Here is a 24,318-nt window from a genome sequence, read left to right as displayed (position 1 = left end):
TTAATACTACAAAGGTTCAGCATAAATCAATTTCAAACTGCTAAATTTATTAGGCAGTGCTTGTAATGAATTATCTGGAATGGGTAACAAATCCAAGGCTAGGATTTTTTGCTGATACTTTCTAATTGTATCAAAACCACTAGATAACATTTATGTTTCTATTAAGAACTGCTAATTTTTTTGCACCTTACAACCCTTGGAAATACACTTTCTTATCTGCAGTGAATACTAAACAAAACTGATTTATACAACTAGAATTGTATTTAAAATGAATAAAAATTACTTATGATGGCATAAATATCTCAAAATAAATTATATTTAGAATCCTTAAATGTGCAGGGGAGCTATTTTAAAGGCTATCCTAGATTAACAGTTGTTACTACTCCTGTTCTTATAATTATTGTTACTATTAGTATTAGTAGCATTATCATAATAAAAAAAGAAGGGCTGCAAAGAAGATCATAGTGATTTCTTTTCAATTCTATAATGTTATTTTTAAGAGAACTGATATATTTCTATTATATAAATATATATATACACACACACACATAGATATACATATATATATATGCATTTCTAGTTTAAAGCTTGAATGCAGCAGTCCACAGAAAATCCCTTTAATTAAAAGACAGTCCAGCATGCTGGCTAGGCTTTCCCATCTGAAGCAGATGGGAAAAGCAGTCCTTTAGAAGAAAGAAAGGAGAGGGGAGGGAGAAAATACATTTTTCTATCTGATGTAATGTTTTACTGCAATACTTTTATTCATTCATATTTCATTCATATGTGGATATTTTAAAATATATTTTAAAATACAGAGGATATTTCTGCTAAAATGCAAACGTATAGGTATTTTTATTATTTTTTTTTATTTTTTATTTTTTGATGCACAGGAGTTGTGGAGAAATCTCAGGAGCTCTAATGAGAAGATACCTAACCAGTTTGTTGCAGGGATGTGTCCAAAACCCAAAACTACTGCAGCTTGTGTCCCAGCATTGGCAGTTATCTGTTGAGCAGACTGACAGGAAGAAAATATGCAATATGAAGAAGTTTTCCCTCTCTGTCTGATCAGAGAAGAAATGTAAATAAATGCTATCATGGTGATCGAAGGGGAGGTATCACACACCATGTGGTCACACAGAATGAACTTCGCAGAGAGTGAGAAGCTCCTCTTTTTGACAATGAACTAGGCAGGCAAGTGAGGGGACACCTGGTCATTTAAAATGCAGCAGGATTGGAATGTCAGGCTCATTTGCCAAACTGCTGCTGCAGTTCAGAGCCAGAAGAAGTAAAATGTGTTTCCCTTATGCATTTCAGCTGTTGTGCTGTATCAGAAGGCACTCTGGCCTGGAATGTGAAAACAACCCCAAAGCATTGCCCTGGATAGTTTTCCCACAGTTCCTACCAGCTTTCACACTGCAAAAACCCATCTGACAAATACTGCCATTAGTGCATTACCTGCAAATTAGGACTAATAAAATCCTGTCCCAGCTTGATATAAAACAACTCATACTTTTTTGTAATTTCATAAAGCACAGTGTTAATTCCAGTAATTGCACAGGCAGATGACAGAGTTGGGGGTATGGTAAGTACATCCAACCTGTAAAGCCCAGCATGTATTGACAATGGAGAAAAGCCTGCAGTTTTTTGTCTGCCCTAACCCACATCAGCAGTATACATCACCCATACAAGTTACTTCCTGCCTTTTTTTTCAGCAACTCTTTCAACTCCTCCAAAAGCTGACTATACGAACAGTGCCTGCCAGAGACGACTGGTACCTCACACAACCTTCTCATTACTGCTTATCCTCCCAGTCAGAACCACAGCATGACATTTTGGTGCCCTTGGCATCTTCCACCCAATGACTGATCTGTCTGGGCTGCTCCCATCTCCTGCAGCACCTCTCACCTGGCCCTGTGGCATCATCTTTTATACTCCTGGTGCCCCACTCAACCTACTCTTGATATGGTTCTGCCACTTCTCACCAACAGCTGGTCTCACTCAAGACCAGAAAGTCCCAGTTAAGTCTCTTTCCATGCCCAGACACTGCTCACACACTTTTTGTAGAGAAAACCTCTTCACTATTCAGCTGCATGTTCTACAAGTGAATTTCCAATGCAATGGCATTCATCAGAGAGAGTTACGGGAAACATTTGCACTAATTATGCTTCTGTCTAAATTGGTTACTAGTCTTAGATTATAGTTAAACTACCAGAAGGATTTCTAAAACAATAGATTTTTTTGCTACTTAGTGGTTTTTATCAGACAGATAATGGGAGACAAGAAATAAATAAACTCAGGGAGGTACAATTACATCATCTTACTCTTTCAGCATGATAAAGAAAATGGTATTCACTTCCCTCCCCAGAGTGCTATGAGGCTTATTCCATTAAGGTTTGTCAAGTGCTTGGTTGGAAGGCCCTGTAAGTGCATGGTGTTATTAGTAAATATTAAATAGAAAACTAGATTCTAATTATCAGGATAAACAGGCTAAGTTCTGCTCAGCTAAATGCACTTGGGAGAGGAACCCAAGACCACCAGCGTGCTGTACCACTGTGCATCCTTATCAGATCCAACTCCTCTTAGCCTCCAGAAGATCAGGTTTGCTCAGGTGCAAACCCACCAGAACTAAAATTCATCATCCCTATCCCTTTCCCAACACTGAATAAAATTTTTTCTCCCGCTTTAGGGTGTATTATGCATAGTAGATTGATGTAATTTACTTTTCAAGCATCCCCACACCTGCTCATCACCATGTACACCTAGGACAGAAACACAGCACACAGGTAAAGCACACAGGACTCTGTTCTTTCATGTAGTGGGGGTTCCTGCCCCTCTGAGTACACAGTCTCCTCTGTCACTGGGCTTATGACTGCCTTGCCCCTTACATCCCAGCACCAGAAGGAAATTCCTGTTTCATTGTCTTTCTGCCTTTTGCCACAACAGAGAGGGGAAAAAAAAAATCACCCTGTAAACATTTCACCACAGATAAAAGAAACATATAAAGCATTTCTGTTACACTGCATTAATTAAGCATAATTAGAGATAAAACTGCCCTTAATACCATGTGTGGGTAAAGGTCTAAAATATTTTTGCATTCATCACTCATGATTAAAACTCTTGTTATCTGGTAGCTTCGGTGGTGGGTTTTTTTTACCTTCGCTGTCCAGTCAAGCCTGTGCTGGGCACAGCCATCAGGGGCTTTACATCTTCCTGAGCATGCTATGCAGTCTGATGGCATCTCTTGCATAAAAGGCAAAGACTGACAGGGATTCAAAGGAGACACAATTGGTGCAGTAAAGAAGTTTCTTTCACATCAGAGGAAAAAGGTGGGGATAGATACAGCTGTGGAAAATAACAGTTCCGGTGGGTAGAATAGGAATCCTAGTAAAGACATGAGGTCCTTCACAAACAAGGTCATCTGGTTTCTGGGGAGTGATAATTTTGCCAGCTTTAAATGTCCTTTAAAGGGAGCCAAGCAACCTGTGCCTACAGAACTTCTCCCAAAGACTACACACAATACAGAGCCCCAGACTGTAGCTAAGAAGTATTAGTTAGTTCCTAGTCATGTATTTTGGCTGAAAGGAAAACTGCCTTCACTGTGCTCAGCATTAACAACTTGACCACTGCAAAGGTAGTAAGTTTTTTTCCTACCAGGAGTAAGATCAGAGATATTTTAAAAATGTAAATTTTGGATTACAGTGGCCTCTTCCTAGTGGGGACTACTTACTGAAAAGCAACATTTCCAAGACTGATGGTTTGGGCTTTCATACAAAAATCCCCTACTAGAAACCAGGACTTGAAACACCAACAAAACAACTGGAAGCACAAACATTAAGCATGATAGTTTGCAACCTTTCTACCTCTCTTCCCCAAAACCCATAACAACAGGTTGAATTCAAACAAACAAACAAACAAACAAACAGAAAAAGTCTGTGAAGACTTAACATCAGACTCCATCAATAATCTGCACTGTGTGATTCTCAGAATGGAAGACTTTCAGCCACATCCCTTCCCAACTGCGATGGAGGGAGACTGGGAAGCCTATTTCAGGCACACCCTGGTAGCCAAGCTACATGGAGAGCTTGGTTTTAGGAGAGAAATCACCATGGATGCCCATTTATTATGTTCTCTATTCATATAGTAGCTATAGATTCACTACAACCTTTGCAAGCAAGCAAGCCCTTATTCTGCAGCTTTGACATGGTTAGGCATGAGCTGAGGCATCCTGAAATGGTGGCACCATCTCCTGCTTTTCAGAAACCACCTTCCAACACTGAGCAGCCTGAATCAGGAGTATGGACTGAATTGGAACCATGCAATTTTTAATGCGTCTACTTATTGAATTTTTAATCTGCAGATTATTGACTGTATGGACTGTAATGGCTTTGAACAACAGGGTGAGTGTGTATGCCAGACATCTGAAGTAATTCTATGTGAAAAGAGATGGCAAATTACTGGAGCCTTTAATTACACAATTATTTAATAGTATTAAGGGCGGGCCTGAAAAAACAGAATACTCTCCCCCTGCACATTTATCTACATCTCAATAAAATGGAATGCGATTTGTGTGAGGGGAAGGGAGCAGTGGCTCTGAATATATATACTGGTATGCAACATCTCTGAATGAGATGGTATGAAAAGGTGGACCATAAAGAAGTGATGGTTTCAGTACACGGGATTTTAACACTTTTTGCTTCTGTGATCCTATAAACCCTCAACATCAGGAAGCCATTAAATGAAAAATAATTAGTTTTCTGACCTGCCTTTTTTTACTCATATGATGATCATAAAAAGAATGACGCTGTCACTGATCCCCACTTCTGTCTGCATATTGCATGCTTTATAGATATAGGGCCTGCTGCTGCCACAGAAATGGGGACTCCTAGGTTTTTTGGGCAGGCTCTTGACAGCACATTCAGCATGCAAATCAATTCTCAGTGAAGCAGCAGCAGCCATGGGCTGGCCTCTTCACCACAGCCAGCCCATGTCATGCCAGGCACTCCTTCCCTCCCTGGCAGCAGGGTACTGCTCTTCTTTTCTTTCCTCATGATTTTATTTGGAAACAAAAAGAAACAACATCCTGTCATCGAACATCAGTAAGGCATAATTATTATAGCGACATTTTACCTACCACAGTGAACGTTATTACTATGTGAAGATCACAAATATCAAGCCTCCAGGAATGTCACATGAGAATGTCATAAGTAAGCCTATGTCTAAAATAAACACTCAGAAAAACCCTTCTCAAAACCACTCTGTCTACCTACATGCAAATGCATTTTACTAAGGGCTGTTCTTTACAAGATTTGAGAAATAACTTGTGGAAGAAGAAGTCTGTTATTTCAGGGGCAAAAACAGCAACTGTGCAGAGCTAATATTTTGCCATGACTTCTCTCAGACTGGTGCTGTTGGAAGAAGCCCTGAATACCGGCAGGCTACAGCTCAGCTGAAACACACTGCAGCTGCTCAGGATGTGCTGCCATCAGAAACAGGTCTGAGGCCTGGCTCTTCTCTCTTTCATGCCACCGACTACGAGCCTGACTCACATTTCTGCTGCCCTTTGCCAACAGCCGCATCTCAAGCAGGGAACTCAAAGCTCCGTGATAAAAAGCATTTTTGCTAAAATTTAAATAAACTGTGCCCAACAAATGAATTTAAAATGAGTAAGTGTCAGTGGCTGTTCAGATAGATATGTTTTTACTCACTGCTGACCAGCTCATGCATTTAGGTCTAGCAGTGTTGAACGAAGACACGGGAATACATACCCCACTGGAAACGGAAATGGCACACAGCAGGACAGGGCTTGTCAGTGCCACGATGAGCCAGGGAAGGGAATTTTACAAATTCCTTTCAATGTCAGGTCCTTAACTTTGCAGTGTCAGTTCTGTATGCTGAAGTTTTGTTTCATGCCCTATATATATTCCCCTTTCATAGAGAGAAGGCTGGTGACTGTGCTTACTATTCTTGGAGTGCTGTCGTGAATGGGTGGAATACTAAGAGAACCACATCTGAAAATATACACTCACAACGTCTTATCAGTATTGGACATACATAATTTTTTCTTGCAAAGTTTTTGCTATGAAATTGGTTGTCACACAAATTCATGTGCTTCTCCTTGCTGGTTTTTTTTTAAACCCGCTACATTACTATATTTTTTGATGTCCATTTTAATGTTCCTTATAGATAAAGCCAACCGTCTATACTAAAATTTCATGCACCCTTTTCTTTGGTTGAACAGAACTGCATTCTCACTACACAGTAGTATTTCACATACATTTCAATAACTGGGTATACTCCATGCAGTTGAAAAAGAAAATATCCACCTGTAAGCATGCAATATTTCTGCCTTAATTGAATGTAAATGCAACCTTCCCCAACACACCTTCTCTAGGCGAAAGGAAGTGTAAGCTCCTTTGATGTAAAGCACCACTGTTAATTTGCTACCGTGGGAAGTAAGGATGGTTTAGTTGAATAACTGAAACACTGGCCCTCACTTTAGTCTATGCTTGGAAAACTGAAATCTAAGACTGAAAAGAGTTTCTCCCAGCAAAAGTTTTGATAAATTGTAATTTATTGAAATAATAATACCAGCATTTATCTATTTGATACAGAGACCTCACGGAATGGTTTACAGGAACAGAATATATGGAAGTTTGAAGGGTTTATGGATAAACACAACCTGGAAACTAGCACTGATGGTCCACCAAGCATACTATTCTTTTAGTGAACTGCATTTTTGAGCTGAAGTGTAATTCACTACAGATTTTCAAAACACTATAAATGAAACAACAGCAGCATTAGTTTTCAGTTTTGTTTGAAAACATGTACTATTCTTGATTACATGTGGAAATGCTGAACAATGAACCAATAACTTCCATCGACAGCATTTTAATCTCTTGAGTTGAGCAAGGTGCTCAACCAAGCCTTTACATGCTCTTTGCAAGACTCATGTGGAAGCAACTGGAGCACAGTGCAAAGAACTTCAGCGCTTGGAGCAGAGATCTAGGTAAGCAATGCAGAAGAAACCACCAAAATTATCCTATTTAGTGTGCTGAGGGTCTGAAAATGAGGACTGTTTTGAGTATTGTGCATATTAAAGTTCTTCATAGAGGCTGGCTGATATCACACCAGCTTTGATAAAGCAGGGCTAAGAAAAGATGTACAGGCTTCAGTCACAGAGGAGCAAAACACAGGTGCCTTCCAGAAAAAATTTAAGGTAAAGGGCTTGGGCCACCATTAGGTCCCAGGATGACAATGATGGTGATGATGATGACAACGATGATACTAGTAACAACAGCAGAAGCACTGCCAAATTCTTTATTACAGAATAGATACTAAAGTAACCAAAGCCATCTAACATGCAAGTGAAAGTTGTTTTCTTTAAAAGTTAAGAAGGGGAGAGCTGCTTCTGCATCAAGACATGGCTACCCTGATTTCAGAAAATAGGTACATTGGACACAGCAGTCAGCAAAGCACCTGAGAGAAACCATGAAAAACCAAAGAATTAAGACAGCTGAAGCACAATGGAAAGACACAGTGCTCTATTAATAAAGCTCACCTTTAAAGAAGCATGATAGGACCGTGGTATTTAATATCAGTGCTTATCACAAGCATCTCAAGAGATTTCAGCTCTTTTAATGTATGTCTTACAAAAGAAACACCACTAAAGAGTGCTGACTTCAATGTTTTCCTACTGCTAACAGCTGCCTTTCAGGCAAGAGCCCATGAAGCTTTCCTCTTCTACATTTAACTGACTGTGGATTTCCACGTTTAATTGAATGGGATTCAATAGAAGGAGCAGAGAGAGTTCAAACTGTCCCTTTGGGGATTCACTCAGGAGAAATTACTCATTCATGCCATGACATTTTGAGGGAATATCATAATGTCGTTTTGGACACAATGTCATAACTTAGAAGAACGGAAGAATAAGATGGAAACATCAATTACGATAAAAGAAAGGGTTTTAAAATTCACAGTTTGCCCTGTGTCCCTCCTTTCACAGGGAAGTCCCAGTCTGAAAACAGCTGCTGTGCATCTGAAGTCACTATATGCATTCACCACTGGGTCAGCACCATCATCCATGACAGGGTCACCTGCAGACTGTATCCTGCTGACTCCTGTTCACCCCAGCCACTCCAAAATCTTGCATGGCAGGACACAGGACAGCAGTGATATGGAGACCAGTATAGGAGGAGACTGGTACTGGTCAGGTCTGGCCCTTCCCCCCAGCACATTTTAAAACAGAACTTACGTGGACATGGTAGGTAGAGAGGTATGATGGTACCACAGGGTGGGACTAGAATGCAAAACCTTTCTATACACAGATACATACATTAATATGTATATGCACATGTGTACATAAATATGTTTGTGTTTGTAAATATAAATATAAATATAAATATAAATATAAATATAAATATATATAAAGGATCCAGACAGTTATTTTTCTGATTCTATGCCATTGGCTGATACTGAATTACATTAGCAATACCACTCTACAGCATAATACTGTGTTCTAAAAACATGAAAAATAAATGTGAAAAATAAGGCAGATGCAGAACTGTCATGGGAAGGCTTGAAGTTTGAGGCCTTTAATACAGGGATACAACATCTCAGAGACAACCCACCAAGTCCTGTATGTCCTTTGTGAGAACAAAGGCTCAAAACCCCTTCCAGAAATACTCCTTGCATAGCTGATAAGCAGGGAGATAAAAGGGGGAAGGAATGTCCTAGCAGGTTATGGCTTGATGAGAAAGTTGACTCAACAGTAGCCTACATGTAGAAGACTGTATCATAATCCTCTCTCTCTGTCTTCAACCTGCTATCTGACTTAATTAGATATACATGTAAATAAGAATCAATTATTTTCATCATGATTAAATATGTTAAAATGAATCCATCTGGTTATGTGGTAATCAAACTTCATGGAACAAGAGTTTAAGTTTGCAAAAATATAAACGAGTGCTAAGCGACACCTTTATGTCTGGTGTTTGATTTAAAATCACTGATTACTTTTCTTACATTATTTTGCCTACCACGTAAATTTCCACTTTTCTTGTATTTCAGCTGCTGTGCCAACTTTAAAAAGGCACTAAACATTTTGCCACAGTGTACTGAATGGCATCAATTAGAAAAATTTCAATAAATATTTGTAGAAAGGCTCTTTCCAGGTTGAATGGACTTCCCAGTCCCACTGCCACCCGTCCTGACTTCCCCACTGGCAAGCCAAGCAGTGGCAACCACCAGAGGACAACACGCTCCTGACCTCCATGAGCAGCTCTCTGCAAAGAGCTTAACTGGGAAGATAAACTTTCACACTAGGGTTTCATCTTCAGGATATTGTAATTATTCAGTTTTGCAGTTACTGCTGCCACTTTAATTCATTTAGCAGTAGGCTTTTTAGATTACAGTCCATCTATTATCAACGGGTTTTTTGCACAGAAGGTTACAGTGGTTTATTAATCCATCAATGGCCTCCCTAAAAATATGATCAATGACACTGTATGAAATGTCATTCTTTATACACTTTAGGAGGTTTGGCAATTAGCACTTCAAAACATGACTGTATTGAAGGTTTAAAAAATACTTGTAACAGAAAAAAAAACAGAATCATATCCCTGAAGAGTTCTGCTGAATTAGAACAAAACACTGTAAATCTTACCACCTGACAACACTACTTTTATGCAATTATTCCAAAAATGCATGTTATTTGCAAAAGTTATTTAAAAAAGTGTTAGAGTTAGGATTTGATTAATGAGAATGTGTCTAGAGCAACTCCATACTGCTGTGGTTTCTCAGAGTCATGTTTCAGATGTACCTGAAAGCTGGGAAGCACTGCTATTTTTCCAAAGCATCTTTTTAAAAGAAAACAATCTGACAGGGCTGCTTGCTCAATACAGTGTGGCTATGAACCAGGAGAGGCTATGAAACACATCAGAGTTCACTTTTCTGGGATGAAGAGAGCCTCTTCAATTATAAAAGTGTAAACAGGTAACGACTGAATCACGGCAGTGGAAGTCCCATAAATACATGTCTCATCACTCACTGCACAGTGTGCAGATACAGGAGCAAGCAACACCTTGTTACAAGGTGAGAGAGAGTTAATGTTATCCACCCTCCTGCGCAGCACTCACGTTACATTCAAAGGACAGCACACTCCTCTGAGCCCTGTTTTAAAAATACCACTTACTGCAGCAGCGTGCCAAATATTTTGGTTGATATTTAAATAATTCATGAATGCTAAACTCATCTTTTTTTTTTAACAGAAGAATAAAACCGTCATATTCAGCAGCTGACCTTTTTACTCTGCTATATAAACCCATTAACAATACAGAAAAACATATCCCCAACATAAAAAGCTTTGAAATATCAATTTAAAGGCTACTTTCTGCTATATCCTTTATTGTAAATGCTACCAAGAAAAAAGCAGAAACCAAAAATCAATTTTTAATATATTTCTTCCTACCACAGGGCATCGGAAACATTAATGGTTTCTATATCTACATGGCTACTCTTACAAGCTCTGCTCTTCCCACATTCACCTTTAAAACATGATTACTGTATGTTTGCATATATATTTGAAGTACTTCTGGATGTAAATTAATTAACAATAACACAGTATAAAGAAATTTCCCATTGTTTGATTACCCAGAATAATGGTTTGATATTTATATAGCTGCTGCAACTTAGGCAAGACAGAATGTTGCACATTTTTGATGAGCTAACTGGATTGCAAACAAACCAGGAATCCAGGCAGGAATCAGACTTTTGAAGTTCAGTTTTGAAGCCACTGCTGTTCTGCAGAACTCAAGTACCCCTAAGTACAGACATTTTTTGGGAAAGATTTCTGCCTTTAAACTCCCAATGGTCACAGAACAACTCACTAAATTGTAAAAGTTCCACTGAAAACAGGCATCACAATAAAATTATCAAGCAGTAGCTAAACTGAAGGGAGTGCGTATGAGCGATGGTTATGAACAGTCTTGTGCAACCAGAGGGTGGAAAAGCTCCCTTTCTTTTTCTTCTTTCTGGTGCTTCTGAAAAGTCTCCCCTTTCCATCATAAACTCATACACACAGACAGTTCTGCATAATTGCTGTGTTCCATATTTTAAATCAAATTTCATCCCACTGTTCCCAGTTACTCCAGTTTCCAGGCTTTCTTCACCACTATCGCTCAACCCACTCCATCATGTTTTTGGAGATGAAGGTGGAAATTTTCTCTGTAATCAACAAGGAGTAGATGTCTTTGAAAGCCTGCACAGAGGTAGATCAGAATTAGGAATCTAATTAATTAGGGATTAGGAACCTAAATTACATGGACTTCTGTTCATAATGTACGTATTTACTTCAGGAGGACTAGTTCACTATGTGCTTAAATCATGAGGGCGAGATATAATCTAGATATTTTCCCTAGGTTCACATCACGTCCTCTATCATAGGTTTCATTTTTCTTCCTCTCTTTCCAGATCAGCAATGTGGTATATTTGTGTATGTTATTAAAATAATACCACATGCAAATCAGTAATATCAATCTCAGACTAGAAGTAGCACACTAGACTGAAAAGCAGAAAAGACAACTGGAGAACACTGAGAGGCTGTGAAACCACTGCAGAAAATCATTAACTTATGCCTGCTTGGGCTTCGGGTTTTTCTCTTTTGCCTACTTTTAAATAGCATCAACCTTTTCAATTTGTCCCACACTCAGAAGTGTTGGTCAATCTACTTGCTGGCTTGCAGGAAAGACTAACCCCGGTATCATTGGAAAAATCTATGTGAAAATCTCAGTATTTCATAAATATACTGTGGTATTGCTACAGTAATACTGCAATATTACAAAAGCATTAGAGAAAATTCTCCTGCTACCTATAAACACATCATTTAAACTCCACAATGTTGCACATGCAAAAGCTTCTTCTCCAATCAACAATCAACTAGAATAGACTTGGCTCCACAAATGCAAACTGGGTAACTATTACTCTTAAGATATGAAAAAGAATCAATTATATAACCAACTTTGAATATGATATGAAAACCATCAAACCATGTCACATCATTTTAAAGTGATCTTTGAAGTGTTAAAACAAACAGCAGAAACCTCCATGGCCATGAAAAGTAGTTTTGTTCCTTTTTAGAGAAGGAAGGGAGTAATCCCAGGGATTTACAACTAATTGTATAGTTTTACCACTGAATAATTGGAGTAAGTGAAAGTCTATTTAAACTACCTCACATTTGTCAGGTCAGTGCTGTCAGCTGCAAATTCCACTCACCGGCTATCACAGTTGCTTTCTAAATACTGCTGCATATCGCAAACACTGTTGGAACACCTTGGTGCATCACAGTAAGTTAAGCACAGACTTGTTCTTGTGATAATCAAGTTTTAATGATAATCAAAATGTAGAATTTTTTTTTTGCCATGATCACTGTCAGTCTGCAGCATGGGAATGTGCCTGTGGGAATCCCTATTGAGCGCCTGTAACAGAGGCCTATATCTGACAGCAAGGAGGGAGCAAAGTGTTCCTAAAACAACATGGAAAATGTGAAGTCTCTCAAGAGAAAAAAGACTTCATTCGCTTTTTCGTGTTAATCGTTGCTACCTATTGATGTCCTAAACCTGCTGCTGAATATTAGGGAATTCAGAGTACAAAACCATAAGGTAAAAGCTTTTACCAGCATGTATCTGAGCATTAATTGAAATGCCTTAAGGCAGAAGAAAACTGCTTCTGAAACATTTACATGAGATGAGTAGAGCTTGGATAAGGAAAAAAAAAGGGGTATTTGCAATAGTTTTCCTTAAAGCTATCCCCATCAGTTAGTCTTTAAATACAATGACTTTTTTTTACCTAAATTCTCAGAACTAAAGCCCTTTGTAAAGACCTGCAAGATCTGAGAAAATATGGCTGGATGAAATACCCCAGAACTATTTTTAACAAAATAGTGCTTATAGGATTGGTCTTTTTAATGGCAGGTTTAAAAGGTACTGGGTTTGGGGATTTTTCTATTGAAGGCTCTCACAGAGTGTTTGTCAGGGAGCCTTTGGGGATATGTAATTTAGGTACCTCATCCTCTGTGTACAGTACATACAAACATGCAATTATGACTGAATCTTAATCCTCCTTCCACTATATCTTCTGAATAATAACCTGTGTTATTACAGAAAACCATTTTTTACTGCAAATGAGGTCATATGCCAGGATAACTTCCCCTCGCTCCATTTTGTCTGCAGTCCTGGTAAGGCACATCAAGTCCCAGGTAATATGGGAGACACAGCATGGGAAGCCTGCCCCCAGTTCCCTATGGGGCATGGGGCAGATGCCATGCTTCTCAGCAGGGAAGGATTGGTGAGGAACTGACTGGAAAGCACTAACTCCCACCCCATCCAAGCAGACTTTGGGGAGGAAATTCTAATTCTGGAGGAAATTCTAATTTTGTTTTTTCATAAGTGATGTGTCACTCACTGAAGTGTAATAACTGCTGTCTGCTGGCCCCTGATAACAGGCAGGTTTTGGGACTATTAAGCTTTGGGCAGCCTAGCATAGGTTGGTCTCACCCACATGCTTTTTAAGTCTGCTTTTCTAGCTACTGCCTGTCACCTCTCTTGTCACTTGCATGTGCCACATATACCCACATGTCCATGGCGCAGCTGATGGAAATGGCACTGCCTGGGTGAGAGTGGATGTGGCTGGAAGCAAGGCCAAACCTGATAAAACTCCTTGGTAGCAAATTTCTGATTGCACTTAGTGCAGAGACTTTCCATAGGTCCTGGCACCAGGATCACAGCAGGGTCCTCCGCCCCCTGGGGGAAAGAAGGCTCTGAAGTTGTAATCTGACTTAAAAGTTCCCAGCAGGGAACTCATTCCCCTCCCAAGCAACTCATTGTCACAGAAGTTTGGGATCTGACTCCTGAGGAAGAGTGGATAATTTCTCCTCTGAATTTGTTGGGATCATCTTTCAACCCTGGAATCTCAGCTTGCCTTTTTCGCCTCGATTAAGGAGCTATCTGCTATCGAAGGTATCGTCTTCAGGTAATACCTTGTAGACCATCATCACATCATCTCACATCCTCCTCTTGGACAAAGTAAGTAGATTGAGCTTCTTAAGTCTGTAATTGTAGGACCTATTTTCCAGAGATTGAGTGAATTTGCTACTGACTTTAATGCTGTCAGGATTTACTCTCAGAGCCTCAGCTGGGGTAAATTCTGTGCTCGGAGGTCAGAAGAAAATGTAGCTAAACCATTGCTGAGATTTTCTGATTCCAAATATCTCCTGCAAATCTCTCACTGTATACTTACTCTTTTGCAATCTGCTTTAATTAAGGCTTAGCAATCAGAAGGAAAAAATCTTTGAAGTTTAACAATTCAATAGTGTGTGAAAATGTTAAATGCTAAGCCCTTTTGTGTAAGCCTTATTCTGTTCATTAACAAATTTTCAATATATGAAACAGCTTGTTCAAAGCAGATAAAGAAAAAAAGACTGGCGTGGATAATACCTTGTGGTTAGCACATTTCTTAAATTCAGTTATTTACCAAATGTTATGCTGGTGACAGTGGAGTGCTTGGCAAAAGCCAGACAGTAAATCATATAAAATTATACTCCCATGCAACCTTAAATTTTGCATTTGAATTGTCTTTAAACAGATCCTGCCAGTGTTACAGCCTAAAATGTGCAATATAGTTCTAGATAACAGTAAAACAGAGATCAGAAAAGAGCCATAAGAATTAGGGTTGGATTTGTTTCCTCCCAGGGCAGTGCATTTTATGTCTCTGAAATAGTGAGTAAGCAAAGTGGAGCCTCCCTGTACTGCCGGCTGGACTGGTCCCTAAGTACAGCTCCTGTCTGGAATGGCTCCTGGCAGGGAAGGACACCCAGGAGTCTATATAATGATATCTTCACAGCTGAAGAACTCAAATCACATGATTTGGCATGTGACAAATCATACCAAAGATCCTAGTATTTGAGAAGCGTGGGGCTGCTTTATTTCCGCAAGAGTTGGGCAGAGAGCTATAACAATATACTATACCTACAGTAAGTATATGGAAGGAAGTACAATGCACTAACAATGGGTTAACATAAATAAACAAACATTTATAATGGTATCTTTGGACATAACTTTTTTTTCATGTTTTGATCTGATTTTGTTGGCAAGAAAGTACTTGTGCAATCCTGCCTGGGTCCTCATGAAACATATGCTACCCAGTCTAGTTCTCAGCACCTGAGTACTCTCACAACCAACTGAACTTGATACACAGGGAAAAAAAAGTGGCCAGAAACTTCAATACAAATGCTATATTATGTACCCTAATAGGTTTACTGCTGAGAGACTGGTGTTTGGTTTTATTGTTCATAACATTTGTATTGATAACTACTTAAGCTATACTAATGATTCCCACATATGACTTTCCTAATAATCTATAACAAGCCATGAAATCTACTATTTGTGGTAGGACCCACCCATGAAATCAGGCAACTTTGTCCAGAATTTTTTAAGTAATGCTATCGTAAATATTCTGGTAAAGTATGCAATATAAATGCAATTGTACCGTAATACCCACAGAGTATGTATTAATGCAACCATTAAACAGAATAGTACTGCCACAACATTAATACATTTTATATTATAGTAGCAGAATTAATACACATTAGGTTACAACATTTTCCTACAGTAATTACTGGAATACTACATTATCCATAAGAAACTGCCATCTGCCTTCAAGAACCCAATTTATCTGCCCTTTCAGAGCAGCAGGAGCACAGCTGGCCTCTCTGGAGATGGAGCTCCAACTAAGGAGCAGCAACAGGCATTTCAGGAAGAGTGGAGGTTCACAGGCCAGTCTTTTGGTGATACTGACTCTTTAGAGCTCTGTAGGTACCACTGACACGGGAATCTCTTTGGGAAATATTTGCTGCAGAAGCAGTCTCTCCTGGGAGCTGTGGATGCCTGGCACTTCTGTATTCTTTAACTTCCGTTCTCAGCTAAAAAATCTGATGAAAATGCTGGAGGACAGGATAGGAGGAGTTTTGCTTTGTGATGGTGAAAGGCAAAGGCGTTTTCAGATTAATTTACCTGATTAATGTTGATCCTGATCAATGAAGATGATGAAAGACCATAAACTCCTCCTGAGATACTCAGGGCTTTTCAGCTTACAGAAAAAGCATAAATATTCATTTCCCTAATAAGGTAAACTGAAAATCTTCATTTGACCAGTTTTAAGGGTTGCCCTAAGTCCTGGCCAGAAGCAATCCTCATTACCTTAGAATTTAAATTCTCAGGAAAAATGAAATGACAGCCTGATGGGTCTGATGGGTCAGCCCTTTTGGGACTGAACGAAGCGTCTCCTACCACTAAACAGAGGGTCTTTATTTCTCACTGCATGAAATGGAGAACCTCAATCCCACAGAGAGTACACTCACAATGCAATAGGCCTGCTAATTAAATGGATTTCTGATTACCCCAACTGGAAAAGTAAAAATAATTTTTCACAAAACTACAGGAAAAATACTCTTTTCAATACAAAACATTTTCTACTTGCAGAAAGTGTGCAGAACATGAAGAGACATTGGGATGAACCACACAAAAATCTAGGAAGGTAAGAAATGTGTTACATGAACTGGAGAGCCAGATTTTCCATTCCAGCGTCTGACATTCCCATGTTTGACTCCAGTTATTTTTATGTCCCTCCTTTGTAAGACACCCAAATCAGTAGCTCAGGACTTTCTAGTGCCTGCAAAATCTTGCATGATATTAAAACGCTAGACATGTGCAAATACCATTAATTACTAACTGAAGTAATTTTTCTTCTGGGTCTCTCAGAAAATCTTTCTACTTCCATTTTCTAGATGAGTACTTCTTAAATGGGCACTGCATTTCCAGAGCAGAAACGTGATAGGGCTGGGTCAGCTCAGGCAGGGCTGGGCTGTAGGGAAAGCCTTACAATGGAGGACAAAGCTTTGCTACATCCATGATTTACCCCTTGTACTGACATGTCCTTCTCCACTTCCAACAGGACTCAGGAACACATCTCCTTCCTTCTCTCTCCGAAAAGGCAACTGACAGAAGCAGCTGAGTTGAGGACAGGGATGAGCATGATATGGAGTTAGTTTGCCCTTTTCTTTTATTCTCAGTGCTCCCAGCTAACTACTATGGAGTGTTCAGTGTATTCCAACCACATCCAAAGGATGCCTCTTGGCAGAGAAACTATTGTGAGAAAGTGCAAGCAGGTGAACATGAGGAATTGACTGGGTTAAGAATGAAGTTGCAAAGGCAACTAAGTCCCTCTGGACTCAGGAGGCATCTCTCCACTTCATCCCTGCTCCATATCCTAATGTAAAACTGGTTCTCAACGGACAGAAGCAGAGACAGACAGTATGGCAAGAGAGAGAAAGACAGTCAAGTACAGCACCTCTGAACAGTATCTGCTCCAAGAGAATTTTGCCCCTGTAACAATCACTGGCAAGCCCATAAAGCATAAGTATGTCCCAGGATGCAAATTGTGTCCTTCACACCAGGGAACAACTCCTTGGCTGTTACTTGGCTGATAACAACACATCCCAATATGCAGGGAGAGTTGATGTTCTCAAATAAAAGGTGTGCCTGAACTAGAGTAGCTCCCTACCATGGCACAAGAACACTCAGGAAGGCTCAGGATACTAAAAACTGTACAGGATGTTGAGCTGCTCCAGGCAGCCAATGGGGAAATCCCACATCCCTCATGCTGCAGAGCACTGCAAGGATGCCCATGCGGAGTGCCCCTGTACTGTCCAAGTTTATGCTTGCCCTTGGGAGGCAGGGTGAAGCACACACCCCCACCTAACTCAGCAAGCTCCAACTCACCCCTTATTCTCCCCACTGCTTGAACTGCTTATCTGAATCACAGAATATTCTGAGTTGGAAGGGACCCTCAAGGATCATTGAAGTCCAACTCCTGGCTCTACAGGACAGCCTCAAAGATCACACCATGTGCCTGAGAGAGTTGTCCAAATGCTTCTTGAACTCTGTCAGTCTTGGTGACCACTTTGCTGGGGAGACTGTTCCAGTACCCAACTACCCTTTTTCAAATATGAAGTCTAAATCTCTCCTGAACAGCTCTATATCAGTAACCTCTGGTCCTGTCACTGGTCACCATAGGCAAGAGATCAGTGTCTGCCCCTTCTCTTCCCCTCAGGAGGAAGTTGTAAATGCAATGAGGTCTCTCCTCAGTCTCCTCTTCTCCAGGCTGAGAAAGCCAACTGACCTCAGCCACTCCTCATACCGCTTCACCTCAAGGCCCTTCTTCATCTTTGTTGCCCTCCTTTGGACACTCTCTAATAGCTTAATATCTTTCTTATATTGTGGTGCCAAAAACTGTCCCCAGGACTCGAGGTGAGGCCGCCCCAAGTGCAGAGCAGAGTGGGACAATCCCCTCTGTTGCCTGGCTGGCAATGCTGTGCCTGATGCCCACCAGGACACGCTTGGCCCTCCTGGCTGCCAGGGCACTGCTGACTCATGTTCAACTTGCCATTGATCAGGACCCCCAGGGCCCTTTTGGCTGCACCGTTTTCCAGCATCTCATTCCCCAGTCTGTATCTACACCCAGGGTTTCCCCATCCCAGGTGCAGAATCCAGCACTTTTCCTTGTTGAAATTCATATGGTTGGTGATTGCTCAGTCCTCTAACTTGTTAATGACTTTCTGCAAGGCTTCCCTGCCTTTAAGGGAGTTGACAGCTCCTCCCAGTTCTGTATCATCTGCAAGCTTGCTTAGTATCCCTTCCAGTCCTACAGCCAAGTTATTTATAAGGATGTTGAAGAGCACAGGGCCAAGGATGAAGCCCTGCAGAACCCCACTAGTGACAGGTCACCACTCTGATATCACCCCATTGATTAGAAACCTTTGTGCCTGACCTGTGGCCCAGCTGCTCACCCATCACAGGATGTGTTTATTCAGCTGTGTTGGACATTTTGTCCAGAAGGATCCTGTGAGAGACAGTATCAAAACCTGTACTGAAATCCAAAAAGATTGCATCAATTGGCTTCCCTTGATCAGCTAGGTGGGATACCTTGTCATAAACGGAAATCAGATTTGACAGATTTGAAGATGGGAAACTTCCAGGTGACTTACAGGCAGTCACATCCACAGCACACAAAGACCCCACTTCTCCAGGTCCTTCGGAAGAGAAAAAAAAACAGGGGAGAGAAAAGATGGGCCCCTTTAACATACAGATATAATTAACCATTCCAACAATTTATCAGGGTTTCTCAGGCATTTCCAACCATGGCAATTTAAAATCAAGGTTGGATGCTTTATTTCTGAAATAAATGCTCTTGTTCAAACAAGAATTATTTCAGGGAAGTTTGATAGTATATGTTGTAAGACGAGGTCAGACTAGATTATCACAGTATTCCCTTCTGGCATTATAATCTATGAATCTATAAAACAGAAAGGATTTAATTGATGAAGTTTAGCCCCATTAGCCCCTCATTACCGTATGACATTGTCATCATTACTCTCTGACTCCAAATGACTATAGATCCAAATTCAACCTTTTCTCTCCCATTTTATATACATTTTATATCTATGATATACACACATGGTTTCAAGGGATTATAAAATCCACCCTTTACCCATCCCCTGCATTAAGTACATGGAAAACATTACAGATTTCAGAATTATCCTATTTGTAGGGCTCTGACACTTTCTCCTCAAAAGAAGGGGTTTTTTTCAGTAGATTTCCAAAACAAAGGAAAGGAAAATTGATTCAGACTGGACAAAGACATCCAGGAATTGCTATAATTGGGGGGTTTGTGGTAAATCATGTGTAAATGCCATGCCCAGCTAGATGATATAAGCGTACTTTTTTTTTTTAGCGATAACCTTAAACAGACATCATCATCTGGATATGGAGATGATCATAACACTGCTACCAGGGAATAATGATTTACAAATCATTGTTGAAGCCTGGTTTACATTGTTTACATCTCATTGTTGAAGTCTGGTTTGGGATATCATGTAAATTCTGAGCAGCAATTTTCTTATATCCATTTCTAACTCCCTCTTCCCCTTCAAGTTTGCAAAAGAAACCAGGAATAATGGGAAGTCTTCAGACAGTCCATTAATTTTATACCCACTCGTATCAAGTAATTCCTATTAATTTCTCTGGCATTTACTTCACTTTTTAACTACTCCTCCTTTCCAAATTCCATCCTCAGATGGAAATTCTCAGATAAGAAACAGTACTTAAGAAACTGGACTGTAGTAGAGCAGATATTTCATATGGCATCATTACAGGCAACAAAAGAAAACAATCTGTTGAGTTCACTTCTGTTTGGATTGGGTTGCTGCTGAAAAACTACTGTAATTTAAGGATATCTGAGACATGGAGGATTATAGATAAAGAAGATGCAAATGAAATATTGAGTTGACAGAAGTCAATAGCAAAGCTGTTAACTTTATTTCATTCCAAGCATAGTCCCTCCCCCACCCCTTCTCTTTATTTCATAGCGCTATTTGTATTTTTAGAAATTAAGCATTATTAAGAGTGATTGTGCAAACATGTATTTTTAAATGTTAAAACAAAGGTTTATGGAGACAATTCCTTCAGGTACAGATGGAACTGTCTTCAACCTTTGGAACCAGAGGCTGAACCTTCCTGATGCTCAAGAGTGGTCAGCACTGGGTGCCTCATGCCCGTGGCTGCCTGGGGGTTAATATGGCAACAGGCAGCTCTACAACAGGATGCATTCACCAAATGGAGGGCACACACCACAAGCCTTGTCTTTATTTTTATCTTTTCCAAACTAAAAGTGTTTTTTCTCTCTTTCTCAAATGGGCTGCTGAAGAATGAATCCGTGCCCCATTTTCAACAGTTTACTTCTCAGAAGAACAAAGTAAAGAAAGATATTTATAGCTCAAATCTAAAGTAAACCATACCTGAGAAGCCGGATTAGACAAAAAGTCCTTTTTTATCTGAGGTTTTTGCTACAGATTAGGGAGGATTAAGAAAGCATCCTGCTCTCAACTGTCGTGTGAATGACTGCAGCAAAGTGGAAGTTTTAGAAGGCTCTCATTAACACGAAAGGCCAGCAATGCTTAAAGGTAGGCTATAAAAGAAGTTTTTCTACCAGCCTGTGTCACTTCCCAAGAGCTGACAACACTGAGAGTTCAAAAGAAGTAGTTTGGGTTAATAGTGTACTTGCATGTAAATACATAAAAGCTTCAGTGCCGTAAAGCTAATTTAAAAAAGGACATTTCTCTTTATAGTTCCCCTGAGTATAATAGAAGCTATGATATTCTTTCTACCATAATGTACGTTTCATTAAAGAGCTGGAGCTATAATTGTCTACATCAGTACGTGGCGGCAGACTGGATAAATTGTCCACATAAATTGCTTAATACAACTCTGAGCCCTTTCCAGAGCATTGGTGGCTCCTACAAACTGCATCAATGAGTCCTACCTGAGGTTATGCCTCAACCTGCATCTCCTCAAGGCTTAGGGCGCACTGAGAACAACCCCTAACCCCTAAAACCACCTGGTGCTGAACTCCACAAACACCACCACATTAAACTCATTCCCCATGTTCCACAATGGACATGACTACATGCCAGTAATACTGCAAATTTATGTGGCAGTTATATATATGAAGTGATATGCAGGCTATTATCATTCTTAATAAATCAATAGAGTCAACTGAAAAATAAAACTGAGCATGTGTGGAACATCTGACAGCAAATATATTTTGGTCTCTTAAGAGCTGTCATTTCCATTGCAATTTACTGCCTAACCTACAAGAGGGTTAAATCAGAAAAGTGAACAAAGCAAGAGAAGAGGTCTCAGAAAAGGAAGTACAGTCATTGAATTGCAATTTACCAGTAAATCAGCATGGAAGGAGGGAATTTTTGTCCTAACACGGCTGTTACTTTTTTTTAAAGCCAGTTTTGTCTTTAACTTGAAGCCACCATTCATTAATGGCAATTTTAGGACTGTACTAAAATACAGAACATACTACAGTTGTAGAGATGTAATTTCACTGGTTTAAGTTTTCTGTGCACTATTCCTCATAAAATATGAATGTTTTTATCAACTTAGTAGGTAGGACGCTAAGCCAAAGAGGAAAGAGGGAAGTCTCAGAGAATGTATAGACTCAGCACTCTCACGACTGAATTTTTTTATCTTAACCACATTTTGACATTCTACAAGACATCTTTGCATGAAAGATTTAAGTTTGTCCATTTTTCATCCTGCAGCAAAACCTAGAGTAGAATCATTTAGAATGTATGATCTCTGAAATCCTACACAAACACAGCAACGAATGGTGGGCACTCATACACAGTACTTACATAAACATATTTATAGGAATGTTACCTCAGACAAACACCTCTAGCAAACCTGTGAAAGTTTGCTGCTGTTAGTCCACAGTGTTTTAGGCCAGAGAGCAGTGACAAAGTAAGCAGCGTATGTAACAATTCATGTGTACCAGGATATTAAATGCTGCTTCGGGAGCACCTTTACGAGCCTTCGTATTCCCTGTCCTCTTTTGTGGAAGTTATCGCTGTATTAGATGTTGTTGAACATATTTGATATGAAAGCATTGTCTGTTTGCTACCAGTAATCTAATGAGTATCTCCCTTAGAGTTGCCAGCAAGGTGCTGATTAATTAACTGAAGTAGTGAAGCTGAATCGTACAACAGCTGTTTAGAGAATTGTCATTTCCTCGGTCTCTTTCCCCATCTATTCGTTCCCTTGCAGTGCTACCATGAAATTGTAAATTCAGGAAACTTTCTGTTGCTCCTACCTTCACTTGTCCATGCTCCATACCAAAGGGAGAGGCAGCTGGTCAAGGCTTATTTATAAAAAGGGAAGGGAAGCAAAAAAAAGAAGGGAAAAGAAGATAAACTTCCTGTAAGTCACAGCTCTGCTGTCACTTGTCAATAGCAGCTGACAACAAATGGTCCTCCAGGCAGAATGTCAAAACAGGAATCACATATATCCTCTGCTGATTGAGAGGTTCAGCTGTCTGAAAGCCCTTCCCTGGGACTGCTCCACATCCCAGGGAGGTGGCTCAGCTCTCTGGGCCAGCAGTAGCACAGATAAGGGTGGCTAAGTAGCCACAGCCCACTCCCATGGCGTAATGGCACTTGGCAGAGGATCCCAACTTGCTGACCCCAGCTGCCCTGCCGAATAAAGATGATTATTCAGGAGAGTATAATCTGTATTAAGTGGCAGACGGAGAGGTTGGGGAAAGTGTTGATAGCACACACATTTCTCATTGAAACACACAGGATAAGCTTTCTGCACTTGGAGTAGCTGCAGATTCCAAAGGAGAAGGTGCGATGACCGTTTTTTTTCATTACAGCCTGCAAGAAATAATTGCAAGGCGAAGTTTGGCACACTCTGCTCGGGCTGATCACCTGCTCACCTGAGTAAGCTTGGCTTATTCCACTTGACATGCTCTGCCGTGACACGCTAGAGATCGAAACGTTAACACCAGCTGCATCTCTAACTGCTACTCTCTGCAATTTAATTTAATATTATGCTTCTTTACATAGGCCTCGCTTTATTATGCTTGAGAATGATGAAGACTAGAAATTACACATGTGATTAAACACCATCTAATCACTCCGTGTACTAAATAAGCCAAACTGCATTGGAAAATAGATCAGGTACAATTTTGGTGTGAAACAAATGAATGCAGGAATGTACTGCATTGATATAGATGGAGCATCTGCCTCGTGATAAAATTAAGTCTTGTGACAGAAATAAATCACTGTAGGGGAGAATGCAAACCATTATCCAATAGGATTTTCTCTTTTCTTCTTATGTGATGGGAGTTATTGGATTCCCTGATGTTAGACAGCCAAGTGCATCCATGATATGATGATAAATCAGGACGGCTACACAATTTGAAATTTAACAGCTACTTATTTTTGAGATGTTAAGATAAAGAAAAAAATACTTTGATTTCTGCAAGTAACTGTAAATTGGGAATCTCCTTTTCTGATAATCTGATACTCTGTTACTCTGTCATATCATCAAACAATGCCAGCAACCAGCAGTGGGTAGAATAGATTTTGGACTAAGATGAATACAGGAACCACTTATCTTTCTTTTTTTCTTTTCCAATATTCACAGTTTTATCTAAAGAACACCATTTAAAGGTTACTGTTGACATAAGAATGTACTGTTCTTATTACATTTTCGTTTTTGCATGAATATATACTTAAATGGAGGGGGAAAAAAGAGGGGTTTGTTGCTACTTTCCACATTTGAATGAAAAAATCCATACGCTATGTTAAAAATACAGAATAAATAATGAAACTTCAGCATGTATAGTGGTTGATAAATGTGA

General features: G+C 39.8%; 1 protein-coding gene and 1 long non-coding RNA gene across 2 annotated transcripts in view; one reads left to right on the top strand and one right to left on the bottom strand.

Moving 5' to 3' along the window:
* Nucleotides 1-24,318, bottom strand: part of PPARGC1A (PPARG coactivator 1 alpha) — a 367,686-nt gene that overhangs the window by 107,164 nt on the left and 236,204 nt on the right. The window lies entirely within an intron of this gene.
* On the top strand, nucleotides 13,747-24,292 carry LOC138109928 (uncharacterized). The gene is made up of 3 exons (XR_011150741.1): nucleotides 13,747-14,075; nucleotides 16,530-16,584; nucleotides 17,002-24,292. It is a non-coding gene; the product is annotated as an uncharacterized lncRNA (long non-coding RNA).

Source organism: Aphelocoma coerulescens, chromosome 4 (assembly GCF_041296385.1).
Source record: "Aphelocoma coerulescens isolate FSJ_1873_10779 chromosome 4, UR_Acoe_1.0, whole genome shotgun sequence".
Classification (NCBI taxonomy): domain Eukaryota; kingdom Metazoa; phylum Chordata; class Aves; order Passeriformes; family Corvidae; genus Aphelocoma; species Aphelocoma coerulescens.
This window is presented reverse-complemented; position numbering and strand designations above follow the sequence as displayed.